Source organism: Gorilla gorilla, chromosome 15, assembly GCF_029281585.2.
Source record: "Gorilla gorilla gorilla isolate KB3781 chromosome 15, NHGRI_mGorGor1-v2.1_pri, whole genome shotgun sequence".
In the NCBI taxonomy this organism is placed as follows: domain Eukaryota; kingdom Metazoa; phylum Chordata; class Mammalia; order Primates; family Hominidae; genus Gorilla; species Gorilla gorilla.
The window spans coordinates 65,259,491-65,274,804 of record NC_073239.2 but is presented as its reverse complement, the minus strand read 5'-3'; the positions used below and the strand labels follow the sequence as shown (position 1 = coordinate 65,274,804).

The 15,314-nt window shown below is 36.1% G+C and overlaps 1 non-coding gene across 1 annotated transcript; it reads left to right on the top strand.

The window, feature by feature from the left end:
- The first annotated feature begins 665 nt into the window (after positions 1-665).
- On the top strand, positions 666-772 carry LOC115930621 (U6 spliceosomal RNA). Its single transcript, XR_004067246.1, has one exon. It is a non-coding gene; the product is annotated as a U6 spliceosomal RNA (small nuclear RNA).
- The last annotated feature ends 14,542 nt before the right edge of the window (positions 773-15,314 follow it).

The window sequence follows — 15,314 nt, the reverse complement described above, 5'->3', positions numbered from 1 at the left end:
AATGCAGTAAGAATACAAATGCCAACAAACTATTGTAGGGAGTGAATCAAATTGTGAACTAAAGTTAATATGAAAAAATAAACATGCAAGAATAGCCAGGAAATTTTGAAAAATATATTTATGATAGGAAAGTAGCTCTGCTCTAACACTAAAACATGTGATACACTAACTGTAAAATTAAATTAGCAATGTACAGGCAAACATGGCAATGGAGTACAAGAGAAAGTACAGAAATTAACCCCAGCACATAGAGAAATTTAGCATATTATAAAATGGCATCTTAAACCACTGGGGCAAGATGGATTTTTAAATAAATGATGCTGAAAAACCTGTAGCCATATAAATAAAATTTGGCCCATATCTCATACCATATAAAAGAGTAAACTCCAAATAACTTAGGTAACTAAAAGTAAAAAGAAAACCATACAAATACTAGAAGAAACTTAGGCAAACTACTCTTTAACAATGGTATAGAACTCTGACTCAAATCCAAAGGAAATGAAAGAAAGAGCTATAAATCTGATTCCCTGAACAAATGCATTGCAAAGTGAATCATAAACCAGGCGAAATACTGTTGACAACTAGTAGATAATATTCACAGGCTATACCATGGACACAGGGTTAATATCCTTATTATTTAAAGAACTCTTAAAAATTGAAGGACAGTGCTTATTTTGGCAGGACATATACTAAAATTGGAATGACACAGAAAAGATTATCTTGGCACCTATGCAATGATGACTTGCAAATTTGTGAAGTATTCCATATTTTTATGGCTGAAATGACAGAAGTAGAATTCAGAATGGATAGGTACAAAGTTAATTGAACTACAGAAATACATTCTAACCCAATGCAAGAAAGCTAAAAATCAAGATAAGAATTCAATGAGCTGACAGACAAAATAGCCAGTATAGAGAAGGATGTAACTGAACTGACAGAGCTGAAAAACACAAGAATTTCATAATGAAATTACAAATATTAATAGCAGAACAGCCGAAACAGAGGAAAGAATGTCAGAGCTTGAAGAATGACTTCCTGACATAAGATAGGCAGACAACAATAGAGACAAACAAAGGAGAATGAATGAGCAAAACCTCTTAGAAACATGGGATTATGCAAAGAAACGGAATCTGCTGAACCTGAAAGAGATAGGGAGAATGCAACCAACCCAGAAAACATATTTCAGGTTGTCATCCAAGAGAATTTCCCCAACCTAGCTGCAGAGGCCAACATTCAGTTCAGGAAATGCAGAGAATCCCTGTAAGATACTTCACAAGAAGATCATCCCCAAGATATATAATTATCAGATTCCCCAAGGTCAAAATGAAAGAAAAAAAATGTTAAAGGCAGCTAGAGAGAAAGACCAGGTCACACACAAAGGGAAGCTCTCAGACTAAGAGTGGACCTCTCAGCTGACACCCTACAAGCCAGAAGAGATTGGGAGTCAATATTCAACATTTTTAAGAAAAGAAATTCCAACCTAGAAGTTCAAAAGCTGAGGAGAAATAGGATCCTTTTTAGACAAACAAGTGCTGAGAAATTTGTTACCACAGACCTGCCTTACAAGAGCTCCTGAAGGAAGCACTAAATATGAAAAGGAAACACTGACACCATTACTAGTCACTACGAAACACATTGAAGTACACCGACCAGTGACATTATAAAGTAAACACGTAAGTCTGCAAAATAACCAGTTAGCATTGTGATGACAGGAACAAATCTTCACACAGCAATACTAACCTTAAATATAAATGGGCTAAATGTCCCAGTTAAAAGACACAAACTGGCAAGTGGGATAAAGTGCTAAGACCCTTTGGTATGCTGTCTTCAAAAGACCCATCTCACATGCAATGACATACATAAGCTCAAGATAAAGAATTAGAGAAAAATCTACCAGGAAAATGGAAAACAGAAAACATCAGGGTTGCAATCCTAGTTTCTGACAAAACAGACTTTAAACCAACAAATGTCAAAAAAGACAAAGAAGGCCATTACCTAATGGTAAAGGCTTCAATTCAACAAGAAGATCTAACTATCCTAAATATACATGCACCCAACACAGGAACATTCAGATTCATAAAGCAAGTTCTTAGAGACCTTAAAGAGACTTAGACTCCCACACAATAATGGTAGGAGACTTTAACACCTGACAATATTAGACATATCTTTGAGGCAGAAAATTAATAAAGATATTCTGGACCTGAATTCAACACTGGATCAAAAGGACCTGATAAATATTAAAAGAACTCTCCACCCAAAAACAACAAAATATACCTTCTCATTGCTACATGGCACATATTCTAACATCAATCCATAATTGGGAGTAAAACATTCCTCAGCAAATGCAAAAGAACTGAAATCATAACAGTCTTTCAGACTATAGTACAATCAAATTACTGATTAAGACTAAGAAATTCACCCAAAACTATACAATTGAATGGAAATTGAATACTCTGCTTCTAAATGCCTATTATTTAGGTAAATAATAAAATTAAGGTATAAATCAAGAAGTTTTTATTTTATTTTATTTTATTATACTTTAAGTTTTAGGGTACATGTGCACAATATGCAGGTTAGTTACATATGTATACATGTGCCATGTTGGTGTGCTGCACCCATTAACTTGTCATTTAGCATTAGGTATATCTCCTAATGCTATCCATCCCCCCTCCCCCCACCCCACAACAGTCCCCAGAGTGTGATGTTCCCCTTCCTGTGTCCATGTGTTCTCACTGTTCAATTCCCACCTATGAGTGAGAACATGCAGTGTTTGGTTTTTTTGTCCTTGCAATAGTTTACTGAGAATGATGATTTCCAATTTCATCCATGTCCCTACAAAGGACATGAACTCATCATTTTTTATGGCTGCATAGTATTCCATGGTGTATATGTGCCACATTTTCTTAATCCAGTCTATCATTGTTGGACATTTGGGTTGGTTCCAAGTCTTTGCTATTGTGAATAGTGCCACAATAAACATACGTGTGCATGTGTCTTTATAGCAGCATGATTTACAGTCCTTTGGGTAGATACCCAGTAATGGGATGGCTGGGTCAAATGGTATTTCTAGTTCTAGATCCCTGAGGAATCGCCACACTGACTTCCATAATGGTTGAACTAGTTTACAGTCCCACCAACAGTGTAAAAGTGTTCCTATTTCTCCACATCCTCTCCAGCACCTGTTTTTTCCTGACTTTTTAATGATCACCATTCTAACTGGTGTGAGACGGTATCTCATTGTGGTTTTGATTTGCATTTCTCTGATGGCCAGTGATAGTGAGCATTTTTTCATGTGTTTTTTGGCTGCATAAATGTCTTCTTTTGAGAAGTGTCTGTTCATGTCCTTCTGCACAGCAAAAGAAACTACCACCAGAGTGAACAGGCAACCTACAAAATGGGAGAAAATTTTCACAACCTACTCATCTGACAAAGGGCTAATATCCAGAATCTACAATGAACTCAAACAAAGTTTTTTTTAAACTAATGAGAAGTTACAACATACCAGAATCTTTGAGACACAGTTAAGGCAATGTTAAGAGGAAAATTTATAGCACTAAATGCCCACATCAAAAAGTTAGAAAGATGTCAAGTAAATAACCTAATATTACAACTAATAAAACTAGAGAAGCAAGAGCAAAAAATCCCAAACTTAGTAGAAGACAGAAAATAACAAAAATCAGAGTTGAACTGAAGGAGATCGAAACACAAAAAAACCCATTCAAAAGATCAATAAATTCAGGAGCTTGTTTTTGAAAAAACTAATAAAATGGATAGACTGCTGGCTAGAATAATACAGAAGGAAAGAAGATTCAAATAACCACAATCAGAAACAACAAAGGGGATATTAACACTGACCCCACAAAAATATAAACTATCATCAGAGAATATTATGAACACCTCTATGCACATAAGAAAATCTACAAGAATGGATAAATTCCTGGACACACACACCCTCCCAAGGCTAAACCAGGAAGAAAATGAATCCCTGAACAGAGCAATAATGAGCTCTGAAACTGAGGCAGAATAAATAGCCTACCAAAAAAAGGACCAGGGCCAGATGAATTCACAGCTGAATTTTATTGGAAGTACAAAGAAGAGCTGGTACCATCCCTACTGAAACTATTCCAAAAAATTGAGGAGAAGGGACTCCTCCCTAGCTCATTCTATGAGGCCAGCAATATCCTGATACCAAAAACTAGCAGAGATAGAACAAAAAAAAGAATACTTCAGGCCAATATCCTTGATGAACATCAATGCAAAAATTCTCAACAAAATACTAGCAAACCAAATACAGCAGCAAATCAAAAAACTTATTCATAACAATCAAGTAGGCTTTATCCCTGTGATGCAAGGTTGGTTCAACAGACACAAATCAATAAATGTGATTCACCACATAAACAGAACTAAAGACAAAACCTGTATGATTATCTCCATAGATGAAGAAAAGGATTTCAATAAAATTCAACATCCATTCATGTTAAAAACTCTCAATAAATTAGATATTGAAGGAACAGATCTAAAGATAATAAGAGCTATGTATGACAAACTCACAGCTAACATCATACTGAATGGATGAAAGCTGGAAGCATTCCCCTTGAAAACTGGCACAAGACAAGAATTCCCTCTCTCACCACTCCTATACATCAGAGTAATGGAAGTCATGGCCAGGGCAATCAGGCAAGAGAAAGAAAGAAAGGCATCCAAATAGGAAGAGAGGAAGACAAACTATCCCTGTTTGCAAATGACATGACCCTATATTTAGAAAACTTGATAATCTCATTCCAAAATATCCTTAGACTTCAGCGAATTTGTAGGTTACAAAATTAATATGCAAAAATTACTAGCATTCCTTTACATCAACAACAGTCAAACTGAGAGCCAAATCAGAAATGAACTCCCATTCACAACTGCCACAGAAAGAATAAAACACAGGAATACAGCTAAACAGGGAGACGAAGGACCTCCACAAGGATAACTACGAACCACTGCTCAAAGAAATCAGAGATGACACAAACAAATGGAAAAGCATTCCATGCTTATGGACAGTAAAAATCAGTATCGTTAAAATGGCTATACTGCCCACACCAATGTAAAGATTCAATATTATTCCTATTAAACTAACATTCAGATTCTTCACAGAACTGGAAAAACTATTTAAAAATTCATATGGAAACAAAAAAGAGCCAGAATAATGAAGGCAATCCTAAGCAAAAAGAACAAAGCTGAAGACATCATGCTACCTGACTTCAAACTATATGATGGGGCTACGGTAACCTAAACAGCATGGTACTGGTACAAAAACAGACACATGTATCAATGGAACAGAATAGAGAACCCAAAAATAAGACCGTACATCTACAACTATTTGATCTTCAACAAACCTGATAAAAACAAGCAATGGGGGAAGTATTCCCTATTTAATAAATGGTGCTGGGAGAACTGGCTAGCCATATGAAGAATACTGAAACTGGACCCCTTCCTTAAACCATATACAAAAATTAACTTAAGTTGGATTAAAGACTTAAATGTAAAACCCAAAACTATAAAAACCCCGGCAGACTGCCTAGGTAATACCATTCAGGACATAGGCACAGTCAAAGGTTTCATGACAAGATGCCAAAAGCAATTGCAACAAGAGCAAAAATTGACAAACGAGATGTAATTAAACTAAAGAGCTTTGACACAGCAAAATAAACTAACAGAGTAAACAGACAACCTACAGAATGGGAGAGAATTTTTGCAAACTGTGCATCTAACAAAGGTCTTATATCCAGCATCTATAAGGAACTTAACCAAGTTTACAAGAAAAAATCAACCCCATTAAAAAGTGGGCAAAGGACATGAACAGACACTTTTCAAAACAAGACATATTGCAGCCAACAATTATATGCAAAAAAGCTCAACATCACTGATCATTAGAGAAATGCAAATCAAAACCACAGTGAGATACTACCTCACATCAGTTAGAATGGCTACTATAAAAAGATGAAAAAATAATAGGTGCTGGCAAGATTGTGGAGAAAGAGGAATGCTTATGCAATGTTGGTAAGAGTGTAAATTAATTCACTGATTGTAAAAGACAATGTGGTGATTCCTCAGTAACTTAAAGTCAGAAATACCATTTGACCCAGCAATCCTATTACTGGGTATATATGCCCCAAAATATAAATTGTTCTATTATAAAGACACACGCATTTGTATGTTCATTGCAGCACTATTCACAATTGCAAAGACATGGAATCAACCTAAATGCCCATCAATGACAGACTGTATAAAGAAAATGTGGTAAGTTTGTTAGCAGTAGAATGTATCCAAGCCATGGGACACCAAAGTATGTTACTGGCAGCTAATGCATATGGGTCTGCAGCAGCCTCAATTCTTGCCTCCTCAGAAGAAAAATTTGACTGAGGGGCAGAATAATAAAGGAGCGACCGAGGCAAGTTTTAGAGCAGGAGTGAAAGTTTATTAAAAAGATTTAGAGCAAGAATGAAAGGAAATAAAGTACACTTGGAAGAGGGCCAAGTAGGCAACCTGAGAGATCTACCTGTGTTTGACATTTGACTTGGGGTTTTATACATTGGCATTATTCCAGGGTCTTAAATCCCCTCTCCTCTGATTATTCCCTTGGGTTGGGCTGTCCACATGTACAGTGGCCTGTTAGCACTTGGGAGGGGCCGCATGCACAGTGTGTTTATTGGAGTTGCATGCATGCTCACTTAAGGTGTTCTTCCCTTACCAGTCCAGCATTCCTTGAGGAAGGTCAAATACCAGTTAAACTCTGCCATTTCGCCTTTTAGTGTGCATGCTTGAGCCCTCTTGCCCAACTCCCAAGACCTTGTTGAGAAGATGCTGATCACCTGTTTTAGGTTTTTTCTATCCACTGGGAGACAGGCTTTCCCTAGTGCTGGCTGTGAACAATTATTATTTTAGAGAGACAGTTAACAACCACCTGACCATCACCTGATGGTTGCATGGCATTCCTGGTGGGGATGTGGGGAACCCTCTCCTCCCCTGCTCATGCCTGAGTAGCCATCTACTCTCACACATATACACAATGAAATACTATGCAGCCATAAAAACGAATGAGATTATGTCCTTTGCAGAGACATGCATGAAGATGGAGGCCACTATCCTTAGCAAAATAAAACAGAAACAGAAAACCAACACTATATGTTTTCCCTCATAAGTGGGAGCTAAATGATGAGAACATATGGACACATAGAGAGGAACAACACACACTGGGGCCTATCAGAAGGTGCAGGGTGGGAGGAGAAACAGGATCAGAAAAAATAACTAATGGGTACTAGACTTAATGTGTGGGTGATGAAATAATCTGTACAATCAACCCCCGTGACACAAGCTTATCTATGTAACAAACCTGCACATACGCCCCTGAACTTAAAATAAAAGTTGAAAAAAATTGAAGGACAAAGTCAAAAATCTCATATTGAGTTGTCAATTGAATATAGGTATTCTAAAGCAAGCAGTGGCTTAAATATAAAGCTATGAAATGAAAATAAATCACCTAGGGAGATAATGTGCATATAGAAGACCTAAGATGACTGTGTATTCAAGCACAAATATGGTAGAAGCGAAAGAAGGAAATATAATTGAGAAAGAATAGCCATTTGATGAAAAATTTACATACATCTTATGTTTTTTTCCCATCTTAACACCAGGAAATGGCTCAGAAGTGAATTCTATAAAATGAAGACGTGAGAAGTTGTTATTATAACAAAGTAACTTATTGATAAATTTATTCTTCATGCATAATAGCTTACTGTTAGTTTGTATCATTTAAACAAACAACCGTGATCATTTCTGTGTCGAATTAATGATTTCAAAACTTAATTAAACTAATTTGTATAATATCTAAATTATGACTCCTACAATGAGATATACTAACTCTCCACAACATTATTCTCTGTGAATAATTAAGTGCCTGTTGGAACCATTTAGGAAATTATCATCTTCTCACTGCTGTACAGAGTCCTGAAAATGCAGCTTTTCAAAATACAAAACTTATTTCTAGAAGAAAACAAATGCCCAAATAGCATGGCTTATTAAATAACACATTTTAATTATGGAGTAGTCCTTTCCCAAAACCACTGAAATCAGTTATTGAGTGAAGAATATAAACTCCTTTACCAGTGTTTAATCTATGCTGTCTCACTCTTGGTGGCCCATGTTAAAATGCTATGACAATAAATAGAGCTTGCTGTGTTTGACACACTATTTGGAGTAGCTAAGGCGAATAGAGGAACATTTACTGCTTTTAATCATTAACATGAAATGATTGATCAACAGTATTACTGGAATGCTCATCATTTAAATATAAAAACACTTTGAAGTTTCTAATTTTAGAAGGAAATAATTGAATAATCAGCCAAATTAATCATTGTGAATACCTTAGTGTCAGGACAGACAATTTGTAATTTTGAAAAACAGTAGTATGAAATAACAAGAAATCTCACTGAGTTAATGTGATTTATTTTCTGAAATGTTATTTAAGTGGAAACTAAACTTGAGTCACTTTGACACAGATTGAGTCTAGCAAATAAAAGAAAGAAACCTGACTTACTTACAAATTTAAAGACATTCATCATTTGTACTTGTCCTTACAGGAGGCAATTCATCACTCCAGGAATGTGTCTTTGTATTCATCATCCCGTAATGTTTATAATAACCAAACTTACTCATACTGAATGGCTGGGATATTTTTAAATGCAATGTTTACTTGTTGTTATGTTTAGATTAGAAAGTAAGATTAGGCAAGGTGCATATTCAATCTCAAGGTCAAAGAATTAGAGAAAGGTTGGGAGAATCAGAGACAGACATTTTAGTCATCTTTAAAAGACTCTAAGAAAGTTGTAATGAAACCAATTTTTTCTGTAATTTTAAAGAGTGAAGATTCACTGAGTTTCTCTAAACTTTATTTGTAGAGGTTAAAATACAGATAGATAGATAGATAGATAGATAGATAGATAGATAGATAGATAGATAGATAGATGTAGATTGTATTATCAGTACTTCAGAAATCCTATCTCTACTTTCTTCATAGTTTCCCTTCATTTTAGGGTCAGTCTTGCTTTTATATTCTACCTATTAGGTCTAGGAAGAAAGAAATCTGTTGAACACACTGATGGAAATTCTTATATGACTATTCCTGAGGGTAAACAATTTTTAAAAGAGGAGTTGAAATAATGAATTCTTAACCTATATGAATATAACTCTTCAAATTAGATTAAAGGAACACCAGGATATATAAGAGTAAACACAAAACTAGATAATAATTTTGAAGGAATGTTTATGTAATGAAATTAATCATAATATAGATTGTTTATTTCATCCAGAATACCAGATTAGAGAAACTATAGTATCATTTAAAAGGATTTAAAAGGCAAAGTTTGGAATCTCACAGAGCAGGAGTTCACAAAATGTGTTAAAACATGGATAACGTCAAAAAGTTTTGCAGATCTCACCTAAAAATAATTTCTTTCTTTCTTTTTTTTTTTTTGAGAAAGAGTCTTGCTCTGTCGCCCAGGCTGGAGTGCAGTGGCACCATCTCAGCTCACTGCAAGCTCCGCCTCCTGGGTTCACGCCATTCTCCTGCCTCAGCCTCCCGAGTAGCTGGGACTACAGGTGCCTGCCACCACGCCCGGCTAATTTTTTGTATTTTTTAGTAGAGACGGGGTTTCACCGTGTTAGCCAGGATGGTCTCGATCTCCTGACCTCGTGATCCGCCCTCCTCGGCCTCCCAAAGTGCTGGGATTACAGACGTGAGCCACCGCGCCCGGCCAAAATAATTTCATTAATGGACAACCCAGTTACGGTTAAAGCATTACTGAAAACGTCAGTATTTTTATGAGTTTGTATTGAATTAACCCAAGTTATACTGGAAAAACAGTAAGAAAATTTCGTGTGAACTGTTTTTATTTTTTTCAATGACAAAGTCCTATGCAAATAAAAATTTGAGAGCTTTAACAACTTTACAATGGTCAAGGTCCCTGAACATTCCCACCCCAAATATCAACTTGTCCACCCACATGTTTATGGCTCAACATCCAAATAGAAATAATGTATATGAATATACGGTACAGTTATAAACCAATGAAAAATAACTAATGAAACAACAGGTTGTTAACATGTTAAAATATTGGGAGGCAGAACAAATGTAGGTAGCCCATAGGTTATGAGGAAATTATTATCTTAAAGTATATTTTAAAACTACTCTAGAACTTGAAAATCATCTTCTTGTGGAAACAATGGTGGTTAGGTTGTCACAGAGGCAATTTCTCTTGTATACCTCCAGGACAATTTATTTCTCAAATTCCATCTGGGAGTCCAGAAATACACTTCAGCCCCTGCAGGAGAATGACTAATAATCTATTTTGGTAACTGTGTGAACAGTAGGATTTATATACATTTCTGTGCCTAGAAATTTGTTTCCTTAATATTTGTTTAAGGAGAAGCAAGCTTCAATTCACTTCTTGGGGTTTTATACTGTGCATGCCTATGAGGTGGGTGTAAGAGGTCATGTTTGCTATGTTTGCATAACAAACTACCTGTGTTTCAAAGTAGTCTTAATTGTTCTTTGTTCCTGCAGCTGATTAAGTTCAAATAGCTCAAATGTATGCTAAAGAATACTTGTACTGAATGAAGCACGTATCATGAGAGATGAAAAGTCCTGACACTATAGATTTAAATTTTCTGGTTTTCCAAAGGTACAATATGTGGTCATGGTGAAACCTTTCTGCCAGTACATTTTAATTCTGATAGGAAGGCATGGCCCTTGGAAGTTGGGACAGAGTTCATTGTCCACAGAATTTTACACTTGGCTTTTGTTCTGAGTTGTCCAGCAAAGGCTCTTATTAATATCAATTTTCCTGACAGCTTTTATAATGTGGACACATTAATACTAGGAACTGGACTGTGATTACCGATATAAACTACTAAAGTGTTGTCAGAGAGCAGTGACTTTGGATCATTTACAGAGAATTTAATGCAGTGAAGAAAATTGACCTCGTCAAGAATTTAGCTTGTGTATGAAGTAAGGAATACATTTATTACTTCATACTAAAAAGAAATGATTTGGGAAATAACATGATTCCATGGTTCTGATTGACTTTTGAGTATGAAAACATGGGATTTTCTCCATAATTTCTATTGATGTGTGTGACCTCAGGCAAATAATTTTCTTGGCTATTTCTTGAATATCCTATCAGAAGCAAGGTAAATCATGATTATTTAAAATAATGTGTATAATCCTAAATAAAATATCTTACCTTGATTACAAGGCTTAATGATGCATTTTCTTTCTAAGACCTGTGGCGAAACATCATTGTATTCTTAAATGAAAAATAGATATTTTTAAGTATTCCATGAACATAAAAATATAGTAATACACGAAATAGCTTTCAAATTCCCATTTTTTTTTTTTGTAAGTATTCTTCATTGTTCAACACCTTTTTTTTTTTTTTGAGATGGAGTCTTGCTCTGTCACCCAGGCTGGAGTGCAGTGGCGCGATCTCGGCTCACTGCAAGCTCTGCCTCACAGGTTCACGCCCTTCTTCTGCCTCAGCCTCCCGGGTAGCTGGGACTACAGGTGCCCGCCACCATGCCCGGCTAATTTTTTGTATTTTTTAGTAGAGACGGGGTTCCACCGTGTTAGCCAGGATGGTCTATGGTCTCCTGACCTCGTGATCCCCCTGCCTCGGCCTCCCAAAGTGCTGGGATTACAGGCATGAGCCACTGTGTTCAACAACTTTTAATAAAGTATGTGAATATATTCTTAGGTTTCTTGTCATAAAAACTCTGAGGTTCAACTTAGTGATTCCTGGATCTACTGCAAAGAGATGGGCTTTGCCTTGTCTGACCATAGAAAAAAGCAGAGAATTAATCTAAGATCCGAGCCGCTATAATTACTAGAAATCCCAGCCACTTACATGCTACTAGTCCTCTCTTTTGCCAATTGAAGATCCCTCCAACAGACAGACATCCTGACACTAAAGGAGGTGAAGCAATACAGATTTGGAAAAATTGATTAATTGGCATGAAGAACAACTAGACCACTTGGCCGGGCGCGGTGGCTCACGCCTGTAATCCCAGCGATTTGGGAAGCCGAGGCGGGCGGATCACCTGAGGTCGGGAGTTCGAGAACAACTAAACCAGTAAATTTTTTTTTAAGTTTCTATCAATTACCAATTTTGTCTATAACCTAACACCTTTTTATAATCTCTACTTCTGTTTGCTGCACAAATTCCTACAAAATCAGATTTTTGTCTTGGATGAAACCACCAAAATAATTGTTACTGTGTCACCTCTGGTTATTCTTTATTTCACTTATGTAAGGAGTTTTGCATTATAATATTATTGACATGAAGGGAGTTACACTATTCAGACAATCAGGAGTAGCTATGTCAAACATAGTGATTGCCCAAACACCAGTTTCCATTAGTGAGACCTTGTGTTCTTGGCTCATCCCACTTATCCTTGTGCATGCTCAGAAGCGTTTTAGTAGCTATTTTGCATCTCTTTGTCTAGGAACATCTCCTTGACCAAGGCAACTTCACTGAGTAGACCTGACAACCATGGCTTAATTTTTCACTAGGCCATATTGACCCAAACTTTCCAGACTAGTAAATTTTATTCTCATTATTTCAGTAGAAAAGTAAAAGTAATCTCAATCTCATTAAACTTAAAAGGAACTTTGTCCAAATGCAACAATTATTCTAATTCTTATACATCAAAATTATAGTTTCATTTTCCCAAAAGTATTATTCTTATATTAAACAATGAAATACAATACAAAAAGAAAAATCCCTTTGCTATTCCATAGGTCCCATTACTTAGTTTCCAGGGAAATCACAAATTATTATTTATTTGATGTAGAGTAATATCAATACCAGGCACATCCTCAAACTCATTGTGCTAAGACTCGCTCTTAGAAATTTAGGATTCTAAGTGGAGTCTTCAAAATAACCTGTTATGGGTTCTTTGCCCTAGCTCTGCTTAAGAGGTTCATACTGGTGAATTTGCACTGTTGTGTAATTTATAAGAATAAACACAATTACATTTACCAAACTTACCAATAATATAAATAAGAAAATCTCAGTACATATAAGAATTATTCTGGAAATAATTCTCTGTTTATTGAAAAAGTATAATGTCAAATCGGCAGTTCTTTTCATACACTTTCCATTTGGTTTATCATATTGAAATTGACTAGTAGGACTTGCTAGATAAATAAATTAAAAAGATGTTTTATACTTCAATTTTTATTTAAAATAAATACAATTTAATGCATTAATAATATCAACAATAGTAATAATCACAGTAAACTATCTGCATTTTGTATTGTTAGCAAATATGGGGAAAAATAACAGCTAAAATATGTTTGCACAGCTCATTTTTTATGATAGTATGCTTAGCATTTTTGGAGTTGCTGAATTAGGACTGCAGAAAACAGATCAATTACTACGCAGCTCAGAGTCACAAGGATAAATGTTAAATCGTCATCTTATAATTGCAGAGATAATTAGGACATGTTTAATTTGATGATTATTGTCATTTCCTGACTGAGCATACAGTGGAAGGATATCAACAACATTTCTCAGTCAGAAAGGTATCAACACACTTTAACCTTTTCTTAACAAGAAGACCCATATATATTCAGGCCAGCATACTCTCTGCTCTTTTGTCCATGAAACAACTGAGAAAAAGAGCAACTCTAAGGCAAAGCTGCAGGTAAGAATACAGAAGGAATGCTATTCTTACTGAGCCCTGAGAGTTCTGTCTTTCTCCTATCCATAGTAGATGTTATAAAGAGTAACATAATTGTCCAGCTGCACCCTTCATGGTAGAAAAAATAATGTTTTTGGTGTCCTTCCACTCTTTCTGAGGGTTTGCTGCCTAAAGCAGAGCTGCAGTTGTATGATATGTGTCAGACTTAAAGTCCTATGTGTAGGAGGGTGTCCTGGGAGAAAGGAACAAGAGCCACCCTTAGCATGGAAATGACCTGACTGGAATTTGTGAAGCCTGCTTCTCATTCGAGTTCCTCTGGCTTTTAAAAGTAACACCAACCAAAATGTCCAACAATGATAGACTGGATTAAGAAAATGTGGCACATATATACCATGGAATACTATGCAGCCATAAAAAATGATGAGTTCATGTCCTTTGTAGGGACACGGATGAAGCTGGAAACCATCATTCTCAGTAAACTATCGCAAGGACAAAAAACCAAATACCACATGTTCTCACTCATAGGTGGGAATTGAACAATGAGAACACATGGACACAGGAAAGGGAACATCACACACCAGGTCCTATTGTGGGGGTAGCGGGAGGGGGGAGGGATAGCATTAGGAAATATACCTAATGTTAAATGACAAGTTAATGGTGCAGCACACCAACATGGCACATGTATACATATGTAACAAACCTACACGTTGTGCACATGTACCCTATAACTTAAAGTATAGAAAAAAAAAGTAACAGGATATTGTCCTTTGACAGGTGACAAGCCTAGCTGCTGGCAAAAAAATGAACCGGAAGTAAAAATAATTTTCTTTCCTTTTCCACCAATGGAGATCTTTTGTAGTATCTTGAACTTATGAACTGAGTTAAGATGGAGATGAGTAACAGATTTTGATTTGTTTTAGGGATAAGATAGTTAAGAATAAAAATACTGCTATGTTTAAAATGACTTGATAATATATACATATGTGTACACACACATGAATGTGTGCACACTCACACTCAATACATTTAATTGAAATTGTTTGGGAGTAAAAATAAGTTTGGCAGATCTTACTTCCTATGTGTCTAATCTGTGAGCTGCCCAAACTGCAGACGACAGTAAATACACTTTGGTCATGACAGTGATTTAGCTCTTTTGGGGTTTGTCCACTATTTCATACTAGTTAAATCTGAAGTCTGTAATTGTAAGACTAATATGTACATCTAGCAAAATAAATACAAAAATATTTAATAATCTTTTCCCTTACTAATGGTTTCCCATTGTAATTAGAATGAAACCAGCCCAGAAGGTCAGTTGTGAACTTTTTCTGTCTCCCTTCTCCCGCAGCACCTCTTTCCTCCCTCCATTTCACGTCTATGTTCTCTTGCTTTCTCTGATGCAGTCACATTGACATTTTGCCCATCAAAATGGCCAAGGCCATTCTCTCCTCTCCCTGGAATGTTCTTCAGATCCAGGTATGGCCAGCTGCCTGTCAGTCACTTCTCATCTTCAACAGTGCTTACTCCAGGGAGGCTTCCTGCATGACCTATCTAAAATTTCCCCAAACCTAGCC